The sequence below is a fragment of the Mustela nivalis genome (genome assembly GCF_964662115.1).
Source record: "Mustela nivalis genome assembly, chromosome: 2".
In the NCBI taxonomy this organism is placed as follows: domain Eukaryota; kingdom Metazoa; phylum Chordata; class Mammalia; order Carnivora; family Mustelidae; genus Mustela; species Mustela nivalis.
In genome coordinates, this window is record NC_139021.1 from 139,780,735 (window position 1) to 139,799,867 (window position 19,133).

General features: G+C 58.4%; 1 protein-coding gene across 1 annotated transcript in view; it reads right to left on the minus strand.

Annotated features, from left to right (window-relative positions):
* ZCCHC24 (zinc finger CCHC-type containing 24) overlaps positions 1-19,133 on the minus strand; it is a 60,991-nt gene that overhangs the window by 18,880 nt on the left and 22,978 nt on the right. The window lies entirely within an intron of this gene.

Below are 19,133 nucleotides of genomic sequence, written 5' to 3' on the forward strand. Positions count from 1 at the left end.
TGACCCCACCTCTGACCTCAGCCTGTGGACCCTGCCTCAATCACTCATTCATTCAACTAACAGCTATGGATTACCTAGTCTACACCAGGCCAGGTGAATACTCCAGGAAGACAGATGAGGAATGTTCTCACAGTGGGGCCTTCCAAAGGGCTCAGTCCCGTGACTCATTCTCCAACTGCGGTCTACACCAGTCACGGACACGGTCAACCATGCACTTCTAGCTCTGGCCCAAGTGAGACTCACACCTGTAGAAACTCTCTTGGACCCATATCCTCAGGCAGAGTCTACACGTCACCCTCCCAGGCGACAGGCATGGAGCCTGTGCGTGACGCTTGAGATGATCTCTAATCGATGCAACAGCCCTACAAAATCAAGACTCTTAACCCTAATGACAGAGAGGGAAACTGGGTCTTGGGAAGGGTCAGTGACTTTGTCCTAACTGACATAATTAGTAGGCAGTGGCACCAGGTTCTGGGCTCAAGTCTGTCCCATGCTGAGACCCACTCTTTTCCTTCCCTGCTTTGGGGACCCTCCAAAGACTCCCACACTCACGTGTCCACACACGTGGCCTGTGGAGGCAGGCAGGAGGGCCGCCGTGGGTGTCTGCAGCCTACGGGTCCACGCAGCTGCAGGGTCCGCGGAGGCCCCAAGCAGGGATCAGAGGGACAGGTGGGCCGGGCTGGGCGGCCTGCGGGCTGCTGGGAGGGAGGAAGGACGCTCCAAGAGGCCACCCTGGGTTTCCTCTGGAGCCTCAAGGGCCCCCTTGTCTGAGCACAAGAGTCCTGGCCACCTCCCCCCTCCTCGGCCCCCTCCCCTTTTCTGGGTTCCTGCCGCAGCCCAGCATGGGCCCAGAAAGCCCAGCCTCCTGTCACCCCTCCCGCCCCGTTCCCAGCCCAAAGCCGCAGCAAAAATGCCATCCTGATTCCACAACACTAGGGTTTGTCAAAGTGCCGGGAACAATGGAAGCTTTCACAGTGCCAGGAAAAGGTCTCAGGAAAACCCTGGGGAGGGGGCACAGAGTGGGGGTGTGGAGAGGAGGGAAGAGCCCAGAGAGAGGGGAAAAACAAGGCGGTGGGGGGGGGAGGGTTGGTGGTACGGCAGAGAGAGGCAGGGCAAGGGGAGGCAAAGACATCAGTTACAAAGGACAGGGAGGGTGAGGTGGGGTGGGAGCCAAGAGCCCCTGTTGGGGACAGGGCAGCAGGACAGGGCAGTCTGGGAGAGGAGGACCAGGGAGGGACAGGACGAGGTTAGAGAAGGCGGGAAGCGAGCTACAAGGGAAAGCGGAAACGGACACACCGAGACCACGGAGCCCCTCCAGGCACCCCACCCATGCCCCCACAGGCCTCCAGCTCCCTTCCTGTGCCCCCAGGAGCCCTGGTGACAGCAGGGCAGAAACCCCTCTCTCCAACCCCACCCCGAGGCCAGGCAACGTGAAGCCTTTCAGGGCTAAACTTTTTGGAAAGCAAAGACTTTTGAATCACATGAACAACCCCTCCCTGAGTTATCTGTTTCCTGCTTCTGGCCTTCCTCCACTAGCAAACCGCATGGATCAGAACTCAGGGGCGGGGAGGGGAAGAGGGGCCAGTCCGAAGGGGTGAAAAACATCCGAATCACAGCGATTGCAAAAGATGTGGATTTTCCTCCCCTCCTGCGCCTGCAGAGAACAGCGGCCCACACCGCGGCCGCTGCAGGAGGTGGATGGAAGACTCGCAACCAGCCTGCGGTCGGCCCATAGCTGGATGCTACCGAGTCTGAAAACCGCTGGTTCCGAGTAGGCCTCCCGGTCCCCGCACATCCCCATTTGGGTGGCCCGTCTGACTGTGCCCCCCCTTCCCCCACTGCAGACAGAACCTGGGGTCAGCAGGGCAGCCTGCCCAGCATATTTTAATGAGCACAGCAGCCTCGGACAGCGCCCCGCCCCACCCCCAACTGCAGGACTGAGGCAAAAACACCTTGGGCATTTGAGCCCCTTCCCCACGGGGCCCAGATGACCTTCTCACCTTAGTGCCAGCTAGCTACTCCCCCTCCTACAAAACCTACACTCAAGGACAGCAAAATCACTTTCTGCAAGTGCCGTGTACTCCTCCCCACCCCCACCCCTGCCCCTGGCCTCTGCTCTTGCTGTTTCCAATGCCCTAAACGTTTCTCTACCTGGGAAATGCCCCTGCATCCTTCAAGGCCAAGATCAAAGGCCACGCCCTCTGGCCTCCCCCATCCCAGACAGAGTTAACTGCCCTCCCTAAGGACTTAGTTCTGAGTCCCAGGCTCCTGCGCTAGCTGAGAACCCTCCCACCACCTCCCCCAGAGAAGGCCCCAGCTCCCCAAACTCCCAGGGGACTGTGTGGTCTGCACCACTCGCTTGGCTGCGGGTCATGTCCTGCCCTGACCCTGCCTCCAGCATGCCGGAGATGATACAGCATGCCAGAGACTGCATCCCGAATTTAGCCACTTCTGCCTTCTTGTTTCCCACCCATCTGTATGTGTGTGGTGAGGACGGGGAGCCCTCTGTATCTCCCACTTCCCTCGGAGTCCCAGGTGGGGCTCGGAGCACATGGGCTCTAAGGGCACACGGGCACGGGCTGTGCCCATGCTGGGTGAAGTGTGCAGGCCAGGGCTGAAGTCACACTGGCGGGAGGGGGCAATGCAGGGTCCCGGTGTGGGCTCTTTCGTTCACAGGACACCCCTCCTGGGATGCACTGACCACTCTGGAGGGCCACCTCGGGCTGGCAACACTGTTTTTCAGGTTGGGTGGTCCCCAGCTCCACATCTGAGGCCATCCCTGGCCAGGCCAGGCCACATGTGACCAGCCCAGCCCCACCTGCTGGAGGAAAGCTCTGCACTAATCCTAGGGGTGCTGCTGGGGACAGGAAGGTTGCAGTAGGGTACCTAGTGGTGATCTTCACCTGGGATGAGGCTTTGGTACAAGCGCCAAAGCCTTAGGAGGAGGGGACAGGGGAACTCAGCTCAAAATAGCGATGGGGGAAGGGTGTGGAGGGTGGCCCAGAGCCAGAAAAGAAATCTGATCTGTCCTGGCCGGTAAAACCCTGAAGTCAGCAGTTTGGGGCCACTCTGGCAAGAGCCAGTGCTGGGGCTCCCACGGCTGCCTGGAGGGAGGCTACAGGCCCGACCTCCAGCCTCAGCTCTACCCTCACACCAGTCCCTCCTCTCTCTGGGCTTCGATCTTCTCAGGCCTCGGAGGGGTGGAAAGAGAAGCAAGCTGTCCACCTCTGAGAACCTTCCACGGGTGAGTGCTGGAGCCTGAGTCGCTCAGGAGACCACAGCCACCGCAGACAGGAAGGGCTGTACTGAACGTCCACTGCCCACCAGCACTGGCCACATTCCTGGCCTGCAGGAGGCTTCATTGTGACCCCGTTTCCAGATGAAGAAACAGAGGCCCAGAGAGGTTTTGTCACCTGTCCAAGGCCATCTAAGCAAGTAAAAGGCAGGCCTTGAACTCTAGTCTTGTTGGCTGTTGTCCAATTCCTTCATTGCCAGGTGAGGTCCCAAAAGCCACGGACTGGTTTCAAGGCCACCTGTGGCAACTGTGTTTGGGCAGAGCGGAGGTTCAGAGGCTCCCATGGGCCAGCCCAGCTAGCCACCGGCTTTTCCTGTGGTTCCACGGTGTCGGACGGAAACCAGAGAACAGGCTGTGGGCAGGGGGGTGGGTGTGCATACAGACCTGTGATGTATATGGGAGCCTCTCATGGCCACTGCCACAGCACAAACCTACCTGTGCTCTTCCCTTTCGGGGTGGGGACCTAGCAGAGGAGGAGCTGCCCTTATGGTTCATGAGGAGACAGAAGCCTCCCATTTCTCACCTCCATAGCCCAGACTGCTGCAGGCCTCACTTCTTCACCCACAGACTACACACACCTGCAAAACCATCCCTTCCCCGCTGCCCCAGGGCAAGAGTGCTCAGCACAATGCAGCAAGCCTCCGGAGGAGCTCTGCTTCATGTCCCCAGAAGCTCCATTCCCCTCCCTGGGCCCCAGGGCCCCCGCCATAAAACCCTCACGGGTCCTGCCTGTGTGCAGTATAACCTCCATCAGCCATTCCCTCTTCACTCTGATCCCTACAGGTGAGGGATCCAAGACACAGAGAGGTGGGGAGATTGCCTGATGTCACACAGCCAGGAAGCAGTAGATCCAAACCCAGGCCTGGCTGACTCCCACAGCACCACCTGCCTCCCAGAGGGTCTCCACTCTGATTCTGGGGAGGTGTCCTTGCCCTTGCCCGTGACAGCTGCATATGAGGAAAGAGAGTGTGTGCCCATCACTGGAGCGGGGTGGGGGTTCCTGGCTAACGGTATTCGTTCTCACATTCCCCTCTGTGCACATCAGTCTTTCTGTCCGGCCTACCCTGTCTCCCCACCTGATCCAGAGGAAGCTTCCTTGCCCACTTTCTTTGCCCACTCCTGCCTGCAGGGACCTTTCTGGTCTCTGCACCCCCCCGGGGTGGGGGGCTCATCTCGTCACTCTGGGCCACGACTCCTGGGGCAGCATGAGGGCCCACTTCATACCCGTGAGGGCAAGCAGTGCCCTCGCCCCCCACAGCCTGGGTGCGCCCCCCCTCTGCTGGGCTTCTGAGCCAGATCCTTTAAAGTGCTGACGTGGCAGCATGTGCCAGACGACCCTGCCCTCACGAGGGTCTTTGGCAGAAGAGCGGTGTGGGAACCTGGCTGACCGGTGCTCAGTGTCGCGCTTAATCAGCACTGTGGGAGGAATAGTGACCCATTTTCCTTACCAGGGAACTAAGGCTCACTTCCAGAGCCACACAGCTGAGAAGTCTGCTTTCCATTTCCCTGACTCGAGATCTGCCCACTCCTAATCCTAGAGTATAGGTTGTTTCTCGGGCTTGGGCCTGCATCTGAACCATCTAGCAGGGCAGAAGGGTCGGGGGTGGGGGGTGGTTCGCTATAATATAGGCTGCTGGTCCCATCCCCACAGTTTCGGAACCAGTCGGTCTGGGATGGGCCCGAGTTTTTGCATCTCTCACAAGCTCCTTGTGCTGCCGGTGCTGCCAGTGCTGTCAGCCCAGGGACGTACTGTGTGAACCACTGCTCTAGATGATATGAAAGTAGGTGTGTCGCTCAGACACTGTCTTCTCTGCCCCACTCCCTCCCCACATGCCCATTCTGTACCCTGGAAACTGAGGCACCCAGAAGGCGAATGAGTAGTCCCAGCCATACAGCAAGTGAGGGTCAGAGCCCGGAGTGGAGCGCAGGGCTCCTCACCCCAGGAGCGGGACAGTGAGGCTGCCAGGCTGGAGCCGGGCGACAGCCTGCGGTGGGAGGAAGGGCCATCTCTTTGAAAGCAGGACTGGCGCTGGTGGAGGTGGCGGCGGGGTGCTGGGGGAGGGCTGGCCTGGCGCTCCTGGCTCAGCCCCAAACCTGTGACTCCTCAGCATCTGGAAACCATCACGGGGAACAATGAAGGGAGCAGGGGGCCTGGCTGCTTGGGGCTCTGGCCCTGTCTGTTCAGGAGAGCAAAGGAACTCAGGGCCTACAGGCACTCCCCCCACCAACCCCCGCCCCTGCTGTTTGCCTTGGCACTGGCATGCACAGCTCCCGAGGGGCCCAGCTATCAGGAAAAGTCAGTCTCTGAGCTACAGATGTGGGGGCTCGTGGCCAGGTTGGGTGCCCAGAAGTCAGGAGATTCTGGCTCAGCTCCCTGCCCAGGTTGCAAGACTCCCCTGCAAGCTCACTACTGTGGCTCTCTGGGTCTCAGTTTCCTCACAGGAAGCTCAAGTACCACCCCGACCGGGCTGACGGCTTACCATGTCCTGGCAGGTACGTGACCGGCTTCACGGCTGGGCCCGTGTTGCCCCTGGGGGTCCCACTAGTCCTCCTCAGGCCAGTGGGGACCAAACAACCAGGCCTGGAGTGGGGAAGAGGCTGAGGCATGGTCACTGTGTGTGCGTTTACCCCTCCTGCCACAGGTTCTCCCATTCATGGCCTCAACACTTCATGTACGACTGCCAACTACCTACAAGGCACTGGAGCAGGGTGCCCAGTGGGACTGACAGAACCCTGGCCCCCAGGAGCTTACGGTCAGGTTGGAAAGAAAAACCCAAGCATCTCATTCAATATTACACTTCCGAAGCAGTGAGGGGCCACCTCGGACCGGCGGGGTCTCTTCTTCATAGGGCGGGGGGATGGGGGGGGAGATCTGTCCCAGCCTCTGAAGCACTCTGATCCCAGGTGAAGCACTGACAGCTGCACCCTGGCCCCAGCTGCCACCAACATGCTCTGTGACCTGAGACCAGCCCCTTCCCTTCGTGGGTCGCGGTCTCCCTTGTATCAGCAAGAGCGGGGGAAGAGAACCAGGAAGGGCCGGTTGGTCATCCTGGTATCATTCCAGCTCCTTGCTCCCGGAGGACTGGCCTGAGGAGGATTCTCCGGGCAAGGAGGGTATGACTGAGGAAGTGCCCGTGGGCTGGGGGGTGATAGGCACCCGTGTATTGTGCTGGCAATCCTGCCCTAGGTCCCCTCTGCTGCAGACGGTCTGTAAGTGGACAACACGCAGGCTGGAGAAGCAGCCAGAGTTCACATCCCAAGGTAGAGACCATGGCTTCCTTCCACCTCTGAGCCTGTAAAAGACACCTGTCCACCCCTGCCATGCCATACGGCCATCGTGCCTTCAAAATGGGACCCAGGGTGTAGGAACACTTTAGAACTACAACGCCTCCTCCTCCAGGAAGCCTTCCCTACCAGCTCTTCCTGTAGACCCAGCCTTGTCCGCTGTGGGCCACTGTGCTCTGTATATCCCTGTGCAGGCGGTACGTGGGATGTCTAACTTGGTTCGTGCGTCTGTTGCCTCATCCTCTGTCCCCTCCCTGGGGAGAGAGACCGTGTGGGATTCTTCTCTGATCCCAGGGCCCAGCATGGGTCTGGCACAGAGCAGGGAGCCTCTAGGGAGGAGGTGAAGGACAAAGTGACCATTTTGGACCTTACGATCAGCCTGAAAAAAGTAGTTAGAGGAAAAAGTCAGAAGGGGTTGGGGAGGCCTGGGGAGGGGGGCAGGCAGCGGCCTGGCGACTTCCTGGACAAGCATGCCGGCTGATGTTCCTGGTCCTCAGTGTGGCTATTGTCCCTGCTGGTCCAGAGACTGAGCTCAATAGGGCCTCTGTCCCTCCTTGGGCAGGCCAGCCTGCGCGGTGGCATCCCACCCGGGCAGCTGGGAGGCGAGGCCCGACACTTCCTGTCCCCACTGAGAGCGTTCAGAAGGGCGGGGGGAGGGGAGGAGGCTCTCAAGACAAGTGCCCATCTATGTCCCCTAGAGGAAGGCTGCCCAGCTGGGGGAGGAGGTGGGAGAAGGGAGAGCAGGGCTGGGGACTTGCTCACTCCTATGCCTCAGCCCCTCTCCTCCCAGCCAGCCGTCTCTCTGAGCTGGAGCTTTCAGGAGGGCCACTCTGGCCCTCCTGCTCGTCTTTGAACAGGCCAAGCACATCCTTGCCTCACCTCAGGCCCTCCGTTCGTACTGTTCCCTCAGCCAGGCTTGTCCTTCCCACAGACCTCTCCCATCACTCCTTCCTTGCTTCACCTGTCTCTAGCAAGCCATCCCTTTTTCAGAGCAGCTGTCCCCGACAACTCCAGCTGACCTGACCTAACCCCTTAGCACACCCATCTGTACCCATTTCTTCACCATCTGATGCCCCACTAAAGTGCAAGCTGCATTCTTCTGCTGTCTTCTTGTTCACCATGGTACATGCCCAGTTCCAGGAACAGAGCCTGGCACGTACTAGACACTCAGTAAAGCCATGTCAAATTAACAGAGAAAAGTGCCACACTTCAACAGTGATCTACGTACCAAGAGATGGGCTCTGGGGAGCAGAACCCTGTGTTCTGGGAGCACAGGACCAGGATGGTTGGGGAGGAAGCACAGGGAATGCAGCAGGGCCAGATGAAGATAAAGGGCAGGGGAACCCCTTGTGGAGAGGGCTGGGTGGCAGGAAGCATGGGGAGCTTCCGGAGAGCCAGACCACACAGGCTCCTAGGCCTACACTGCAGGGCTGGATGGTAGTCCTGGAGCCGTGAGGCACCAGGGAAGGGTTTATAATCAGGGCTGGCCAGAAGAGCCTGGAATTTCCAGAAGGTCTCCGGCTGCGCATGGAGAATGGGTTGAATGGGGGTCGGGACTGGATGTGAGGACACCAGCCAGGGAGGGGGTGTTGCCCCATGCTGCCGAGAGGAGCTGCTGGTTCATTCTGGGAAGGAGAAGTGGAGAGAGGACAGACAGGGGACAGAGATCCGCTCCCCCCCACCCCTGGCTTTGGTTGGCCCTGGCGAGGGACAGCCAGGAGTCAAGAATGACTCTGAGGTTGTCTGACCTCAACCATCCTGCATGGCTATGGGGATGGCCAGGGACCCCCTCTTGGCCGGTGGTTGGAGCAGGGGGAGGGGGACGGGAGGGGAAGGGCAGTGCGCTGCAACTGGCAGTGATGGATGGAAGGGGGGGGACAGGCCATCCCTGGGCAGCAGGCAACAGCGGTAGGTGGGACAGCCTCATGACAGCTGTCTGTCCTGGCTCCTTCCCAGAGGTCCGCCCTGAAGAGTTGCCGATAACCCTGTCACCTGAGCTGGTGAAAGACGCCCCTGGGGACAGGGTCCACCACAGAGCTGACGTGGAAGTGGGGTCAGCTACCCTGCCATGTGCTAATTATCACACACACGCGCATGTGTGCAGACACACACACTCCCCTGCCAGTGAGCACAGGGGCTCAGGGCAGGAAGGGCCACGCTGGAAACTCCCATGCTCCCCATGGCCGGCTCGGCCCCAGAACAACTGATTCTTCAGAGCCCAGAAGGAGGAGGCAGTGGGAGAGGTGTGGAGTCCCAAAAGGGAGAAGGCCCTTTGGAAGGGGAAGGAGCTGGATGCGGCTGGAAGGAGCACCTCCTGGAACCAGCTTCTCCAGGCTGGGGCCCCACCAGGGCTCCCGGAGGGCCTCCATGCCACAGAAGAAGGCCATTGCACCTGACTCCGGCCGCGTCACCAGGAGGGCACATCCGCCCTGACGGCGGGGCAGTAACTCGGTACAGGCACCCAAGACAAGCCCCCTGGAAGCCCACCATCCCACACGTGCTCCTTCCTGGTCCTGGTCTCCCGCCCTCGCTTCATTCCCAGCAATCGCAAAGGCCCGGATGGCAGGGGTGGCGGGAACCACCTAGGAGATGCTGGCATGTGAAGGTCTGGAGCAAAGCTTCCTTGCTCTGCCCACAGAGGGCCATTGAGCCTGTGCACCGAGCTGGGCCCTGGGCGGCCACAGGTCTGCAGACATGCACGCACACACGCAACCCGCACAAGGAACGACACGCACAGGAAGGTCTCAAAGGCACACACCTTAAGATGACCGCCAGCTCCACTTTAAGTCAACCCATAGGGAATCGAACGGTCAGGAGCACAGCAGTGGCCCTTCAGGCTGCTCCAGGACCCAAAGGGAGGCCGGTCTGCCGAGCTTCCTGTCCACCTCACGGCTCCCCGGGGCTTGGCAGCAGCGAGAGCCTCTGTGCAAGTGTACCAGCATATCGGCGAGGGGCGGACATGCCCGCACGCACACTCGGCGCTCTGTGCACGGGTGCCGAATGTGTGGCTGCACAGAGCCCCTGCTCCACACCCATCTCCACCAGCTTCAGTGGATCGGGTGGAGGCCCGGCCACAGGCAGCCCTGGACTTCTCAAAATCACACAAATGACTGCCTGGAAAACTGAGGGAACCACGCTGAAGGAAGGAAAACTGCAACCGCCCTTCCCTGTTCTGGAAAATGTCTCTCTATGCCCTGGCGGTGGGAGGAGACGGCTGCCGTCTAGCTCCTGAGCCCGCCAGGTGCAAAGTGCAAGAGGGCGCTGGCCATACGGCTGCGACCCGAGTTCGAGGCCTGCCTCTGCCATGACTGGCTACAAGCACCTGGGGGAGCTGCCAAACCTCTCTGAGCCTCCGTACAGGCTCCCCTTCGCTCCAGTGGGGGAGGAATGATGCGTTTTGGGGGAGCCGAGAAGATTTAATGAGCTGATGAATGCAAAGTGCTCAGCCCAGAGTTGGAACCCAGGAACTAGCAGAGCTCATCATTGTTACAGGGACACCTGTCTAAACGCTCAGATGCCCACCATCTCTATAATCTTTCTTCCCTATCTTGCCTTGGGTAAAAACCCAGAGAAGTTTCTGAAATCCCAAATTACCACCCTCCACCCCGCCCAGGGAATATAAATAAGCCCAGTCTCCATCTCCTTCAGCAAACATGAGGAATGGGCCAGGGCCGGGTCGGTGCTGCAGGTGCGGAGCGGGCAATGGACAAGGCTGGTCTCCACCCCATCCCAGCCTGTCAGGGTTTCCTATATAGAATCTCAGTTAATCGTTTAACCAATAAAAAAAAAAAGAATCTCAGTTAGGATCCACCGGTCCCCAGAGAGGAGCTTTCTTGAAGTGACAAGGTGAGGACGGCCACCCCACGCCCCACTGCTTCTAGCCCACCGTCTGCCTCCCAGTCCCTGAGCCCGACGCTCCCTGGTGCATGCCAGCCCCGGTCCTGGGGGAGTGTAATGGAAGACAGTGTGGTCTGACAGGCAGGAAATGGCCAGGGGAGGTCATGTGGGGCAGGGAGAGCTCCTCCTGGGCCTGGTGTGTGAGCCGCCGGCCAGAAATGTGTGATCCTGAACTGCCGGGCTGGTCCCCATCCCCTCGGAGGGACCTAAAGGCTGACTTGGTCCTACAGAAGGTCCGTCATTCTGTGCAGAAAGCGAGGCTTAAGGAGGACTAGTCGGAGGGCGCCTGGGAGGGGCTGGCCTTGGCCACCAACCAGCTCCCTCGGGCAAGTCAGCTCCCACTTCCAGGCCTCAGTTTTCCCACCTGGAACCAGGGTGTGTGCCCGTGTATGTTTAGGGTTGGGCTTTGGGTGGGATAGACTGTCATGTCCTGCACCAAAACTGACACCCTGGAAGATGACAGCTCAGTTTTGAGACAGGGCCAATGCACAAAGCGAGCTCGAGATGTTGCTACACGCGTCGCCCACCGGCCTTTCTGCTGCGGATCAGACATGCCCTCATACTTGCCCTGCCCTCCACTCCTCTACCACGGGGACACAGCCGGAACCGGAGCACAGAGAGCTCTGTGGGGTCTCTGCTCTCCCCACCCCCACCCCTTCCCCCAAGAGAGGCCAGCCAGGCCAAGCAGGGGAGGGGGCACGCATCCAAGCTCGCACAATCACCACCTTGTCTTGGGGAGACAAAGGCCAGGCTCCGGGCCCTGGCAGCCAAGTGCCTTAGATGAAATGACAGATCACAGAGTTGCTGAATTTAGAATTTCTTTTTTCAATGTTAGTACCATAATAGCTTAGATTCTTAGAATCCTTGAAAGTCCGTCTAATAATACGTTACAATCTGAGATGCAAGGGATCTTCATTTTAAAGGACAATAGTAAGAGCAGGTTGAAATCCAGAGAGCGGGGTGAGTGCAGAACCGCACTGTCTGGGCATGGAGGGATCACAGAACCTCAGGCTCTTAAAATCATATGATTCAGAACAACCAAGTATCAGAATCATCCCGTGTAGAAGCCTCCTCCCACAGAACTGGAACACCTTATAATCATGCGATCGAAGAAATCTGGGACTGAACATCATACAGTGCTAGAGGGGGGACCCCTGGAATGTTCAGTTCCGAGTTTCATGGAATCTTGTCGTCTTGCATCCCCAGGTCCTTCCCCTGCGGCACCTGCCCGAGCTCCCCACCACTTCAGACCTGGGCGAAGATACACACCAGAATCACCTAGAGAGCTGAAAAAAAAAAAAAATGCCGTGGGTAGGCCTACCCCAGATTTCCCGCATCAGAATTTCCAGCACCAAATTTTTAAAAAATTCTCCAGGTGATTCTAATGTGAGGCTCCAATGGAGAATTACAGATCTGGTCCACTTCCTTCCATGCAGGTAGGCAAACAGATGCAAGTAACTGGTCCAAGGACCACAGTAGTGGTCCCTACCCCAAGGTCAAGGCCCTTAGCCTTCCCTTGCTTCCTCTACCTGGACCCTTCTGTCTCCAGGGGCCCTGTTCCCAACTCGTTGTGTCTATCTCACAGCCCCCCTGCTCCAGGGGTGTTCCCGATGGTCTCGGGGACCGAGTGGGCCAGGACAGAGTGAGACACCTGGAGGCTGCTGGACTCAGAAAGTCAGCCTCTCCCTCATCCCCAAGCGCATGCTCCAAGCCCTCCATACCATTTCAAAGGGAGGCTGGAGGGACACTTCAAAGGTCATCAATGTCAATCCCCAGCCTCCAGAGAGACCTGTAATGAAGAAACGTGCCAGGCATGGCAAGTCGCGAGCTTGGGGTCCTCACTGTCACTAGCCTGCTCTGTGGCCTTAGACAAGTCACCTGCTCTATGTCAAAACAGTCTAAGGCAGAAAGGCTGGACAGAGAACCTCTGGGAATCCCTTCCACCTCTGCCTCCTGACCTCTTGCAACATAGCTACACATTTAAGGAGGTGGGAGCCCTCAACATCCTTTGCTGGCTTGTTCCCCATCAGTAAGTTCCTTCTTATTTCCAACCAAAACATTCCAGCCACTGTTTTAGCCCTTTGCCTTTCTGCATAAAGATGGAGACTGTCTGGGCACAGAGGCCCTTCCCTTGCTCAAAGGCAACCCCCAGCTCTCCAGCATCCCAGCCGAGGATGTCCCCCTCTGCACCCCTGCTGTAGGTCTGGCCAGCCCTGCTGACTCATGGGGGGCTGCGCTCGCAAACAAATGTAGGGGGCCTGATCAGGGCTGCCAAACCACAGTGGCTGCCAGAGCCTCTGCCCGTTCCCGGTTTGAATCTGATGTGCTCCTATCAGGGGCAGAAGCCCTGCCAGGCCAGAGCACTTCCGAAAATAAGATGGGGATTTCCAGGTAAGAACCCCTATCGGACTATGGAAAGGGGGCCCAGGGGGGCCCAAGGCTCAGAAATGGGGCAGCGGGAGCCCAGATATTCCTTAGACCAAACTGTAATGTGCCCAACAGTCACCCAGGAGTTTGTGAAAATGCCAGTTCTGATTCAGCAGGGCTGGGGGAGGGCCCAAGGCTCTGCATTCCTGGCAGGCTCCTGCTGATGCTGCTGCTGGTCTGAGGACCACACTTTGAGACATTCATAAATAAAATCTTTTTATCCCTAAGGACTCCTTATTTTTGTTCAGCTTGGCTTGCAATTCGTTCCAGCCCTGATGGTTTGTGAGATCCACACAGCAGCTCTAAGGGGCAGCCAGGATGTTTATCACAGCACAGAAAGGGAAACTGAGGTAGGGAAAGGGCAAGCGGCTTGTTCTAAGTCACCCACCTGGCTGTGCTTTCTCCTCTAAATCCTCCTGTGGTTGGTTAGAACCACACAGCTTATCAACGAGTAGCCTCACCCAGTTGCTCCCTGTCCTGCCTACCCCATAACTGTGTAGGCCTGGGGGTGGAAGCCAGCTCCTCTGCCCTGAGACCTCTCGGGGGTCCCCATGAGGCTCTTGCTGAACCTTACTGGCTACTGATCCAGCTCCTGGTGGGCTGGATAGGTAGAATGGGGAGTTAGGAATCAGCGAGGCTGCAGAGCCACGCTCCTTGGGCTCACACCCCAGCTATGCCCTTGGCTCCTGTGTGGCCCTGGGGGAATTTCTTGATGTCTCTGAGGACACTGATGAAGTGCAAGGAGCCAGAGAATGCTCAGCCTGTGTTAGCTCCCCACCTTCCCCACACTGCACTTGAGCCTTGTTCATTTCTTCCTCCCTCCCTCACAAATTTATAGCGGCACAACCTCTGAAGCAAGACCGTCTGGACAGCATCTGTGCTGTGTGACCCTGGGCAAGTCACTTGCCCTCTCTGTGCAATAGGGAAAATAGCATCCCCAGCCCAAAGGGCTGTGGCAGGAAGCAGATAAGTCAACATGTGAAAAGTGCTTAAAGCAGCACCTGCACGTCGTGCACGCCCCCCTCCACATGTGCAGCTAATGTGCTTTCTCCCCGCTCCAGATGGTGGCCCCAGCTCTGCAGCAGGTGCCACAGCAGACACCGGCATCCAGACTTAAAGCTGCAGAAGTAGCTCACGTTTGCTGAGTACTCACTGCACACCAGGACTTCCAGGGCCCCTCCACCCCGGCCCCCAAGAGTATAATCAGGACACAAAACACTAAGCTGGTTGTGTGCAGATCTTGGGGAACACAGAAGAGGGAGTAACCGGTGAATGGGCAGAGCTCGAAAGTTCAGTGGGAGGAGGGGACCCCTGGCCCTATTTGAGCTTCATGCTCCCCAGCAAGGGATAGAAGAGCTTGGGCTTCCGGAAGCTTCTAATCCTTGTCATCAGGCTCACCACCATGGAAATACATCCCCTTCCTCACCATCACCCCGACCTGTGGGATGAGAGACACCAGCTCCCATACAAAGCCTCCCTCCCTAGCCAAAGCCAGGGAAGTGCCAGGACACAAGGCAGTGAGGAAAGCCTGGGGCAAGAGGGGGGCACCCTTTCTCCCACAGCCTGATCATCGCCTGGGTCTGAGCACAGCAGGTGCACAGTGTGTCCTAGTGGACAAAACCATTCTTGTAGGCAGAGAGGGGCAGTGGGAAAGGCTGGACCCTGGAATGGGGCCGACTTGGCCCAATCCTCACCAGCTGTGAGACAAGTTACTTAACCTCTCCATGCTGCTTTGTTACAAAACAAAAGAAGGAAGAAAGGAAGTGAGGGGGAGATGAAGAGAGAGAAGAAGGTGGGCAGACGGACTGCAGAAACAGCCCAGGCTACAGTGAGAATGCCATCAGCCACGGATAGACGTGCTCTGTAAGCCTGGCAGGAGGGAAGTCTCATTGCCCCTGACTCCCCACCCCACTCCAGGGGCATTCCTTCCCTGGCCCGGCTGCCTGACTTCTCTGCAGCCCGATCTGCAGCAGGTGGGGAGAAAGCCCAGCTCTTCAAGGCAGGCCAGGTCAGTGGTGATCAGTCCCTGAATTCAGAGGCCAGACAAAACCACGGGGTGCAGGAGGACCCAATCAGGCCCTGTCCCTGAGCGCCACCCCAGATGCAGAGGGAAGAGAGACTGCTGCCCTCACGAATGTGCCTCCAAGGCCCGGGTGCAGAATAGGGCACTTGCCAGAAGCCCACATACCGTCTAGTCACTCAGGCAAACATTCTGTGGGCTGCACTGGGCTGCTCTCTGGGCAGTGAGGCAAATGGCGCAAGCTGACAGTTTCAAAACACATCAGGGGCACCTGGGTGGCTCAGTGGGTTAAAGCCTCTGCCTTCGGTTCAAGTCATGATCTCAGGTTCCTGGGATCGAGCCCCGCATCAGTCTCTCTGCTCAGCAGGGAGCCTACTCCCCACCCCCACTCCTCTCTGCCTGCCTCTCTGCCTATTTGTGATCTCTCTCTGTCAAAAAAATAAATAAAATCTTTAAAAAAAAAAAAAAACCCATCAGCCTGCTCACCACCTCTGGGTCTCACGCAGGTTCTCACATGAGCTCCCCGGCTGACCCCATGTCCGAGGCTCAGACAATGTGGGGGCCCAAGGGCAGGACAGGTTTGGCCAAAGTTGGACAGTGACTGAGAAGCAGGCCTGGGACAAGAGTGGCCCCCAGAGCCCACACGTGCCCCCTCTGCCGGTCAAGAAGACACAGCCCCCGCCTGGGCCAGGCCCCCAGAAGGTAGGACAGAGGGTTGTGTGCAGATCAGCCCAGCGCTAGGTGGGGCTCAGCAAACCGGGGTAGCAGCAAGGCAGGGGGCATGAGGGGGCGCAGAGGATGCTCCACACGAAAGGGGACACGTGGGCTGGGCTGGGAGAAGATGGAGAAACTGAGAGAGAATTAGCAGCCAAGGCTATGGCACAGGCAAAGTCCTGGGGCAGGGGAAGGCTTAGACCTCAAATGGCAAACACGCAGGCATTGCCTCCTGGAGCAGCGGCGGGGCCACCTTCCGGGCCTGGGGCAGAGCACAGCCTGCACCCGAGGGACCTGCTCTGTCCTCTGGGGCCTAGATGGAGAGGCAGTACAGGTGAGAAGCCACTGAAGGCCTGGCTTTGGGGTGCTGGTTATGAAAAGTGGGGTTGTTCAAAGAGGAGAGCGGGTCGTCTAGGATGGCTGGAAAGGCACCTGAGGGAGGGGGACTCTGCTGGGCTCTGAAAGCAGTAGGAGGAAAGAGAGGAAGGAAGGGTGCTGTGGCGAGGGGGGATAGCATGAGCTAAGGCAGAGGCTGAGAGCCCCAGGTGTACATGTGTATGCACAGGTGTGGCGTGCACCTGTGTGTGTGGTTAAGCTGCTGGTGGGGGTGGGGCAGGGAAAAGGAAAGAGGAAGGTTCGGTGCCCCCTGCATCCCGGGCTGCTTCTCACCTACCTCCCACCAACCCTGGGAAGGCAGGCTCTTTACAAATGAGGGCTGATTAGGCTTGGGAGGCCCCACAATGCACCGTGTACGACTAACAAGAACTGCCATTTTCTGAAGGCTGTGCGATGCCAAGCTCTGTATCAGTAGCTTTGCGCACCCATTTCCCACAAACACCCTGCAAGGTGGGTGAGCCCATTTTACAGACACCCGGGTGACGCTGTGTGACGGGCACAAGGACATGCAGCTGGGAAAAGGCAGAAGTGCGAACTGAGAGCCCAGCTCTGTGAGATTCTACTGCCCTGCTCTCTCCAGTCCTCAGTGAGGCTGAGGGGGCCAAGGGATGACCCTATCGTAAGTTTCCATGGCTCTGAGCTACTCCAAGAGGAAAACAACTGTGTGAGTGGGGGGCAGGTCAAGAGCCTGGCACACAGGAGGCCATGGGCAGGTAAGGAATTAAAGAGTGAGTGAATGGGCTCCTTCAGGTGTTCAGAGGAAAGCAGTCCCTTTGGTCTTAGAGAACAGGAGAAATCAGAGAAGCCTGCCTGAAGGAAGTGATACTAGGGAGCTATTCAGTCCAAGGATGCAACTGCTTGCCCTCTATCCACTAAGCCCTGCAGGTGGTTCAAGGACCAGGGACGGGTCCTGGCTCCCTGTTCTGCCAACATCCCTGTCCCTCAGGGCCCAGGGGCAGAGGATTGAGAAGGTAAGGCCACCTGACATGGCAAGATTGCTGGGGGCTCCGAGTCACTCTCTGTGGTCCACTTAAAAGGAGAACTGGCAGCTGAGGATGTGAAACTGGCCCTCTCGGGCTCTTTCCTGCCAGGCCCGGGACAGCAGGAAGGATGGACAAGTGGCTGCCCAAGGAGCCCCCACGCCCTGCGCCCTGCCTCCCCCCACAACCGCAGCTGCTCCCACTTGTTTGTGCCAGGGCCAGCACTTGGCTGGGCCATCCCTCGGCCTGGGCCAGAGGGGAGCTAACAGCCCAGAGGAGGCACTGGGCATCTTCCCTCCATGCCTAGCACCCTCCTCCTGGAGCACCCACTTGGGCAAAATGGAGCCTCCAGGACCCAGTCCCTACCTTCCTGCCTTAGGACCCCTGCCAAAGAGGTCCCTCTGCCCCCATCCCAAGGCTCCTCTGCACCTTTCTGGCCCGTCCCAGAGGCAGCCCCTTCTGCCTGGAACCAGGGTGGGGTGGGAGGACCAGGCCCCCTCTGATAAGCCCACAGCCCTGAAGCACTGTCTCAGACTTCTAGAATGTCTTAAAACAGTCCGACCAGCTGAGCATAACAGGAATGATGGTCATTAAAAAAAAAAATCCCCCTTGGCGTGTGTACGAGGTGCCAGGCTCCCTGTTAAACAGTACAGATGAGGTAATGCATGTATCCTCATAACATCCCACGATCGCCGTCTTACACAGGAGGAAACTAAGGCCCAGGGACATTCCATTAATTTTGCCAAAGACACGCAGCTAATACATCCCAGGACCGGGGTCAATCCCAGGAGGGTGGGCATCAGGGTCTGTACTCAGAACTACCCCGCCCCAAAGACGGAGTCTCAGAAGAGGCGGCCGCACTGGCTCTGGGGTCCTTCTCCAGCCTCAGCACCTATACGCCGATCTGGAGGCCCTCCACCCCCCGTCAACACCCATCCCGGCTAACATTCCCTGAACGCTTGAGACATTCCAGGTCCTGAGCCAAGTGCGGGACATCACAGCCCAGGCCCCTTGGCCAGGCAGCCAGCCCCAGGGTCCGGAGGAACCCTGCGGAAGGACTGCGTACACACGCAGGCCGCCAGCCCTGGGCCGGCCCTTCCTTGCTGGAGTCACATAATGACGCTGTTTGTCTTCCCACCTTCCCTCCCTCCCTTCCTTCCCTCTTCTCCCCTCCTTCTTCCTTCCGCACTCTATGGATCCTTCCTAACATGAAGCCCTGGCCTGGGACTGTGAGCAAACCTCAGTGTCCCCACCAGCACACCGATGGCTCTTAACTAATCAAGGATCCTGAGCCCAGGGTTCTGCAGGGAAAATTCTGCATGCCCTCAGTCCCTCTCTGCCCACCCCCCACCACCCCCCCCCCCAGTTCCAGCCCCTCTGGCCCCAGAGGAAACCCAAGCCTGCAGTGAGGTCAGGGCAGGAATGGGGGGCTGGAACCCCCAGGAAAGGGTTGGACAAGGCCTAGTGGTCACAGAGCCCCACAGAGACCCCAGCCTGCTCTGGACTGGGGAGCGATCCAAGGGCTAAGGTCCAGGGGCTATAGAGATTGGGGTGGGGAAGAAGGGAGCCTGGGCCAGCCTTTGCTCTTCCCTTGCCTCCCATCCCTCATCCGAGCAAGACCCTGAAACTATTTACATGCCACCTCTAAGGTTTCAGCTGTTCTAGGATCCATTCTCTCCCTGCTCTATTTTTCTTCTTCTTTTGCAATCTCCAAGTAACCCGAGCTGCCAGATGGGTGGGGGCGATGATTGTTTTCTGTCTGACATCTGGATTTCATTAGCAGCCCTGGGCATGCTGACTCAGGAACGGCAGCTCCCCTGGGCTCAGGCCCTCCCCAGACCCATCACAGTGCCCGGTCCTTCACTGGACACAGGAGGCACAGGCGATGACACCCCTCAGACCTCCCTCAAGGATATAAGCAGCCCCCTCCCCACCACCACCGAGAACGTCCAGGGAGTGACAGAGCCTGAGAGCTTGGAGAATGTCTGCTCCCAGCTCAGCGCCTGAGTGTGGCTGGGCCTAGCCGCCATGAAGGGTGAACAGAGGCCTTAGGGCAAGGACGCCCGTCCTGGATGTCCTGCCCTCATCCACACCCCAGCTTCCTCCTTACAGACACACT